Source organism: Triticum dicoccoides, chromosome 5B (assembly GCF_002162155.2).
Source record: "Triticum dicoccoides isolate Atlit2015 ecotype Zavitan chromosome 5B, WEW_v2.0, whole genome shotgun sequence".
NCBI lineage: Eukaryota > Viridiplantae > Streptophyta > Magnoliopsida > Poales > Poaceae > Triticum > Triticum dicoccoides.
The window spans coordinates 220,187,486-220,196,159 of NC_041389.1; the positions used below are offsets into that span (position 1 = coordinate 220,187,486).

General features: G+C 43.4%; 1 long non-coding RNA gene across 3 annotated transcripts; it reads right to left on the reverse strand.

Annotated features, from left to right (window-relative positions):
• Window positions 1-3,348: 3,348 nt before the first annotated feature.
• LOC119308125 lies at window positions 3,349-7,482 on the reverse strand. 3 transcript variants are annotated; one of them, XR_005149856.1, is made up of 8 exons: window positions 6,875-7,482; window positions 6,435-6,743; window positions 6,080-6,329; window positions 5,845-5,977; window positions 5,698-5,763; window positions 5,054-5,156; window positions 4,544-4,955; window positions 3,349-3,900 (listed from the first exon to the last, which is right to left on the reverse strand). It is a non-coding gene; the product is annotated as an uncharacterized LOC119308125 (long non-coding RNA). The 3 variants fall into 3 exon arrangements; XR_005149857.1 differs by lacking the exon at window positions 5,054-5,156 and having other exon boundaries at window positions 6,435-6,768; window positions 6,875-7,481; XR_005149855.1 differs by lacking the exon at window positions 5,054-5,156 and having other exon boundaries at window positions 6,875-7,480.
• Between the last annotated feature and the right edge of the window lie 1,192 nt (window positions 7,483-8,674).

The window sequence follows — 8,674 nt, forward strand, 5'->3', positions numbered from 1 at the left end:
TTGTGCTGCAAAAAAAAGAGTGAAAAAGCAAAAAAGAAAAAAAGAAAAAAAAAGAGAAGAGAAAGTTGAGCAAGTGTGCAATCATATTCAGCTTGGTGAGAAATTTCAGAAGTTGTAGCGGCAAGTGTTGCAGCTCAAACGTGGTGCAAGGATCTACAAATTTTTCTTGTTGATTTGGTTTGCATTGATTGGATCTTAGCACTAGCCCTCCTCATTTTACCTCACCCAGATCCACCTAGAAACCGTCAGCTTCCTTCCTTTCATTCGCCTGTCCACTCCTGATTTTCTACCACTACACAGCCGCCAAGGAATCATTAGATTGGGTAAGCAAGAAGGTGAGCTAAGTTAACATGACAGGGTCCAACTCAAGTGTACATGGACATCAACATGTGGAAGATGATCTCCCAAGTGCTGATTACAACACCTCTATTAAAATGCTTAAAGAAGTTATTTTCCCAAGGTTTGGAGTCCCTAGATAATTAATGACTGATGGTGGTTCACACCTTATTCATGGTGGTTTCCATAAAATGTTTGCTAAATATGATGTCAACCATAGAATTGCGTCACCCTATCATCCTCAATCTAGTGGTCAAGTCGAACTTAGCAATAGAGAAATAAACCTAATATTACAATAAACTGTTACTAGGTCCTGAAAGAATTGGTCTAAGAAATTGGTTGATGCACTTTGGGCCTACAGAATAGCTTAGAAAACTCCTATGGTCTGTCTCCCTATAAAATGGTTTATGGAAAAGCTTGTCATTTGCCTCTTGAGTTAGAACATAAAGCATATTGGGCAATTAAAGAACTTAATTATGATTTCAAACTTGCCGGTGAAAAGAGGTTATTTGATAGTAGCCCACTAGATGAATGGAGAACCCAAACTTATGAGAATGCCAAATTGTTTAAAGAAAAAGTTAAAAGATGGCATGATAAAAGAATCCAAAAGCAGGAATTCAAAGTTGGGGAATATGTTCTTTTGTACAACTCCCGTTTTAAATTCTTTGCAGGAAAACTTCTTTCCAAATGGGAAAGACCTTATGTTATCGAAGAGGTTTATCGCTCTGGAGCTATCAAAATTAATAATGACGAAGGTACTAACCCGAAGGTGCACTACTGCAGCAGTGCAGGATGCTGCTAACGCGACACTACGATCAGAGACCCTTCGAGAAACTATGTGCAATGCAATAATCGCAAACGGCGGTGTCAGAGAACCATCAAAAATGTCCAAAACGTTTGCGATGACGGATGCATCAAACACGGTTCAGATTTTAGTTGCGTGTGCGATGCAGGACATGCGGTTCAGTTCAATTAATTGTTTGTGATGAGGAGTAACAAAAGAAACGGGCAGCCAAATGAAGGCGTGTGCGATACACAACATACAGTTCACTAGGATGAACTGTTTGTGATTAGGCAACGCAAAAGAAATGGTCAGCCAGATCAAGGTGTGTGCGATATACAGCATGCAGTTCACTCGGATGAACTGTTTGTGTTGAGACAAAAGAACATAAACTGTTCAATATAACAAGATGTGTGTGATACGTGGCAAACAGGTCTGTAATCAGAAATGTGTGCAAAGACCGATAATAACACAGACGATTGCTACTAATAAGACGTGTGTGTTGTGCGATGGGATTGCATACAGAACAACAACATATATATTATATGCATGATTAACCAAATTAAACATCCAATTACATAGGTGGCTACTACAACCATGGCATTTGCACACACCAAAGTAAACTATTATATGCATAATTTCATAGGTGGCCACTACATACATGACACTTCCACACACCAATAAAGTGAACTATATATTACACTAGTTGACCCGTTGCGCCAAATGGCGCAGAGACCTGCTGAAGACATGTTATCGATGAAAATAGTTTCATGCTGCAAGAACCTTCAACTAAATTATGCTATTCTTTAAACATGTTTATTACGTTACTAAATAATAGTCTGAAAAAAGGGAAACTTTGCATAATATGAATATGTTCAGTTTGAAAATATGGCCAGTATGATGAGAGAGTAAAGTTGGCATGGTTGTATTCTTTTAGCAATGGGTTTGGAAAAAGAAAATATTTGTGTAACATGAACATGCCTAGTTTGAAAACATGGTTATCATCATGAGAAACCTGGCTGTGCATCTTTTTCCTGCAAAAAAGAGGGAAAAAGATAAGAAACCTAAGAAAAAGACATGTCTTTGTTGTGCACATACGGAGATATAGGGATCAGGAGGGATTAGGATAGCCCATATGTTATTTAGCTAAGCTCACGTAGAGCGATGCATGTGGCCCGTGAGGAGCTGAATATGAAGCGGAAGGGGGCAGATCCAGCGGAGACTCTCTATCCCCTTCTTTCTTTCTTGGTTCCTCAGCTTGGTGACAGAGGCGTTTCCTCAGCCGCCGACCGGTGCGATTTCTTACCTCTTTTGATTTCGGATTTGTCTGCATGCATGGATTTTCTTCCCATCCAGCAGAGACATGCTAAAACCATGTTGTCGATGAAAATAGTTAACATTTTGCAAGGACATATGACACACAGATCTGTTGAATCCATATGCGCGTTGAAAACGAAATTCATGTTTAGTTGGTTTAGTAATGGGCAAGGACATGTGATGACCAAATTTACCCCTTTAATAATAAAAAGAATGAAGACTATTGTCTATAATGAGATGTACACACATTTTAATTTATCTCTGAGCCAAATGGCGCAGAGTCCAATTTGATACCACGGGCTCATTGAAAATATTTGCATTTTTTTAATATCTTTATGTTTGAGCAAGCGCAAAGACCATGTCAAACCCAAAGTGTTTTGAAAATATTTGACTTTGCTAGTAGAAGTAGGTTTTAGCAACCAGGGTAGCATCCATAGAGCAAATGGCGCAAGGTATATGACATACAACTTTACCACGAAGATGTGCCGCGATATCTTCCTTTACTTAATTATGTTCAAACACATTTGGAGTTCAAACCCATAATTGGTGTCACATCCCTGAATTAAAACCCAAAACCTACCTTGTGCAACATGGCCTTTTACAATGGGAAAAATTATTACCACAAATAGAGTCCAGATGTTACATGTTACATAAGACTTTAGCTTGAGCAACTGTCATACAATAGGTATATAAATTTCCTACGTTTAATCACAGCAACAAACAATAACCTTTCCAAAGGGCAAACTCCCTTATGCAGTGTTGTCCTTTCATGTGTTTTAAAAAGGGAACCTTTATTTTACTGGCAAATAAACGGTTTGATGGGAACCAAACATTTGGTAGTAGCTTGTCCCACATCTCAATCTCCTATAAAATGAGCGCAAGCAGCCAAAACACAATTGTTTCGATACAACAACAGTAAGAGAAATGAGTAATCTTCAAAGAAACAGAACATTTACATTAGTATAGTAGCTTTTTTAACCATGCAGGTGAATTGTATGTAAACTTTATAGAAGAAGGCCAACGCTAAGGAACAACATGTTGCCATACTCATCCTGCTCTCGCTTCTGGTCATCAATCCGGGGAATCAACTCCTGACCAGCGCCTTGAGCAACAACAACAATAGCATGCCCCCTCCCTTCAACATGGAAATCGATCTCAGGATTGAAACAGTCAACATCTCAGGCTGCTCAGGGTGGCATGAAGAGTAATGTGGCCCGTGCTCCTTCCCATAAGTTTGACAAGACCAATGCCATCCACAATATTCACAACCTCACATGTGTCGCATCGATTGCCTACCGAGCACTCTCCACTGCAGTTTGAAACCCAAACGCCTTGTCTATAATGTCGATGTCGTTGTCCAAGTTTTTGGGGATCCATGTAATGGATATCCTCAAACCACACCGTTTAAACTCTTGGAATATCGCCACTGCTCCTCTCATTGTTCCATCCCCGCCAATCACATAAACCTGTGATTGCCATAAAAGGAATATTCAGATAGGATAGTAAGATCAAGGCCTGAAGAACATGAACAATTGGCATGTGAACCAACACATTTAACATTGTACTTAATTTTCTTGACAATAAAAATGGAGCTGGGACCATATACATCACAAGCTAGCCCTAGCTTAATATCTAAACCACTGAGGGTAGAGTAACTTTTCTCGGAGAACATAATAAAGTGGCTCATTGCTGAGCCACCCAAGCTTTGCCTCCTTCCAATTGTATGGCCATTAAACATGTACTACTAAAATCTATAAAGCAGAGTACAAGCGACCGCATGCTATCTATTTGAAGGATAAATTTATCCATGCCATTGTACTTTATGGTTGTTCTGAAAGAAAGGTATTTTATGGTTTGCCTATTGTTTTGATATATGTTCTACATCGTGATCAAACAATTAACAATGCCTAATAAGCAGAATGCAATCCTAAGAATATGCCTTAAAAAATTAGACCAGGTACAAAAAAACTACAAATAGCACATGTGCAATCTTTTTATGTATATTAAAAAAATGTTCATGTCATATATCTGCATGGTGAAATATTAAGCAATTGTTAACTCAAAATTAGCATCGTAAAGTATATGTAGTTATGGGGAAGTGTTGAATACCTTAGATGCATCGAAAATTACATCAATCGAACTTTTGGCACAGAAATCTAGTGGTTGGAGGTGCATTCGGCCATGCTTCTCATCAAGATCTGATCACTTGAATCTGAAGCAAGATGAGCACTTTGTATAGTTAATGAAAAAGCTGAATACGCGAAATGTATCGAGAATTAATTGGTGTACTGCAGATGTTGCTTGGCACGAAGCCCTGAATCATTCTTTCTTCCCGGATTTTGCCTTATCAGCGCCACTGTACGGAGCGACATGGTACACATATTGCTAGAGGACCAAGAAGATAAACCCTTTCTACGATAATCAAGACATTCTGGATTGCATCCTGTATGCGCTCGACGTCCAGCCAGAAATGGCGAGACTGAATAACCCCTATAGCAGCCAAAACGTCCAGCACACAACCCTACAGACAGATAACCATATTCAAGAAGCGGGAGTTTGATCAGATTTGAATTGATAAAAAGAAACTGTGTCACAAAATGGAACGGGTGTCGTATTTACCTATTAAGTTTCCTACCGCTAAGGATTGCAAGTTAGAATGTTAGTCTCAAGCACCCGTAGACAATAGGGTGGTTCACTAATAGCAACAGTCCACTGGGAATGTCTACAGCAGCAAAGTTGTGTGTTGAAAGGTGAAATAATTTAACTGATTTATGCTCATAAACTCATTCCAAACTTATCTCTAGCTTTATTTTTCACCGTGCATAGTTGTTTCTTTGTGACCTTTTTTTCTTCTGAATTTGAATATTTACATGGCAATGCATGGAAAATTAAACTACAGATAAAGCTCCTAGACTGATAACCTCAGCCATAATAACAAAATAAGGTAATTAAATATCATGCTGGACAAAATCCAAAGAGTGAGTGAGAGAAGAGCTTCATGCAAAATCATAGCAGATAACATGGCAAGAATAAAAGGCCTTAACTACCAAGGTTCTGAATTTCCATGGGCAACACTTCCAGTGTGGATTAGAATCATCAGTTTTAGTACGTTAGAATTTAGTTTTGTATCGCTGAATATGCAGGCATGTAGTCGTCAGCTTTGGTACTTTAGAGAGTACAAGCTTCTGTAATTCATGGTGAAAAATTCATCTCTATATGGTGACAGAATTGACAGTGTGCATCAATTCAACTGATTTAGTTACCTTGTCCATGTTGGGTACGAGGTCTTGCAGCCTCCTTAGCCTCTTGCTAATCCTTGTTCTTCTTTGCTAAACAGCACAAGCAAGAAAAATATTCAGTACAGATATGTGGAAGCAAGATGAACGCCAAAAATGTTGCAGGAAACTAACCCTCTTAGCGATGCTTCACGGGTGAGTGGCGCAGACACGCTTGTCTCAAGACTATGCAGGCGACGAAGTCCTGCTGCGGTTGCAAGTAGCCGTCCATGCCGGGCATGTCCAAAGACATGCTCGACAGGCCAAACTGAATTTGGGCCAAGGTGTTAGTATCAGTGCAACATTAAACAATTGACGGGCAGCAGAGTCCGTATGGATGTGAAGTGTATATATGTGAGGTATGTCCTACTTGGGATTTGATTTTGCTGAATTTGGTGACCATGCCGTTGTCACCATCGATGAACACCTTGGCCTTCTTGCTTCCAGGCACGAAGAACATGATGTTGGAGTTGGTGTCGTCCCAGGAGCTCATGGAGAGCTCGTTGGAGCCATTGTCGGCGGTGATGCTCTCACCGACATCGGCCGGCAGCATCGGGGTGGGCATGGCCATCCCCATCTCCGTGCGGCATCATGTCCCGCTGCCTCGAAAAGCTCCATAGCTGCATATTAATAGAGAGATTTCCACCTCAGTGAAATTTGAACCTCTCTAGAAATAACATAAAGCATTGTACTTCATAGTCACATAAGCCAAAAATGAGTAGTACCTGACTTTGTTGAATTGGAAGAAACCTTGTTTAAGTATGGATTCCCTTTAAACCAGTAGTCTCTCTTCACAGGTTAGAAGAGACTAAATACTAAATCCCCTTGACATGTGACGTCTCACGCTCAACCTCTTAACCTCATACTGCCAATAAAATTTATCCTTTGAATCCCCATCCCACCGTAGACAAGCTGCACACACAGACACGAAAAAACTAAAATCTCCCTTGACATTTGATGTCTCACGCTTGATCTCTTAACTTCTTACTGCCAATAAAATTTATCCTCTGAATCCCCATCCCACCGTAGACAAGCTGCACACACACACACAAACAAAAACTAAAATCTCTTTATCCTCTGAATCATGGACAGATCAAAGAACAGAGGTTGGGCTAAAAGGCAAGAAAGTGCACAACAAATAAATGAGGAAAAAAGAGCAACATACATTAAACCAAGCCCTCCACGGCAGCAGCACCGGTGCAAGAACGGCAGCAAACTCAACAGGCGGCGAGCTCACAACAATGGAGAGCACAACTGCATGCCGAAGAGGACGCAGATCCGCCACTCCTCTTCGCCTACCCCATCCATCGGCCTAGAAGAAAAAACACCTTCTCTGGTTGATGACACCAAAGAGGAGGCGGATCTGCCAATCCTCTACGTTGGACTGATGAGGAGGAAGATCCGGCAGATCGGGGCGCCGTCATGGAAGGTGTGGCATGCCTCTCGAGATGACGCCTTCTCGTCCACTTAGCATGGTCTGACCGTGCTAGCCAGGTGCGGAGGTAGGGAGATGGAGGTGGTGGAGGTGGAGGAGATGAGGCCGACGAGAGGGAGGAGGGAAGCGGAGGCTGCGGCGGAAGCACGGAGAAGAGGAGACGAGGGAGAGTACGAGCGCGCGGGAGGCGGCGAAGCTCCTAGGGCGGAGGCAGGGGCGACGAGGAGGTAGGGAGTGGTGGCGGCAGACGAGGGAGGGAGGAGGAGGAGGGAGGGAGTGGCAGCTGTGGATTGGGGGTAGGGTTTGTGCGGTTGTGCCCGCTGCACCCATGCCGCGTGCGCTCGCACGCGGCGCGGCAGGAGAGGCTGCCCCGCGCACCCAAAAAAACTGGCACCCAGCCAATTCGATCCAGCCCGAGCCCACACGTCATACCCGTTCAGGTTTCACCACGCGGTTAAAACGAGACAGATGAATTCCCAACGAGGATCCAACGGCCAGCAGCGAAAAAAAGACTGCATTGACCATGATCGAACGGCTAACGAAGGGTGAAATCGGGGGAGCCTTCTCCATGCGAGTTGGCCGGCCTCTGTATTGTTTTAAATGCATGATTAACTAGCATAAATTATCATCTGATCATCATCTACTTCTTGTGACGCTTGCTCTGCTTGTGGCTCAATCCGGGCTTGTCGATTTGGGTAACGAGGCACTTCCTCATGTCAACGATCCGCCTGTGCATCTCGTAGCATGTGTACACGCTCTTGGCCACGAACCCGAGGTGAGGTTCATCTAGTCACCGCATCTAGGCACTGTGCTAGGATACAACACTTGTTCTGTGGGCATCCTGCTTCATCTTTTCTTAGTAGGGGTTGATGATGGCCGAGGCGGGTTCGACCATGGAGTCCTTCTTCGTGCTACCCCAGACCCTGTAGTGGTCACGGATTTCAACAAGGTTCTTGCAGGCCAAGCCCGTGACACTGAGTGCTTTACATCGTCGGTGGTTTCCACCGTGGTGAACTTGTAGTTGGTGTTGTTGACAAACCTGTTGAAACGGCCGCAAGGCCCTCTGACCATGCAGTAGTGGTAGATGAGGACATGATGGCGCACGCACAACTGGGCAACGACAACCCTCTGATCTATGTCGGGACTACCGTCGGTGTACTGGAGGTCGATGCCGACCATCTTGTACTTGTCTCCAGCAAGCAACTGCTCAACGGTGTTGATGTAGTTGTCCACCATGGCCGGGTCGATGGTGTACACCACCGAGAGATCCGTCTCCCTCGCGTGGGCCTCCACTTTATGCTCGCCGAACTCCATTGGAGCGCCGCTAGACATCCCCTCTCTGTGTGTCGTCGTGCGTGTGCTTGTTGTGTTGTGGGGCACGCTCGAAAGGCTGAAGAGACTAAGGTTATAATGGCCGCGGGAATTAAAGGGGAGGCCGTACGACATGTCCTGATGGCAGTTCTAATTCACAGCGCGTAACTCCATCGTGCCGCACGTAATTGCATCGCGTGGCAAGGCGCGCGGTGCAAT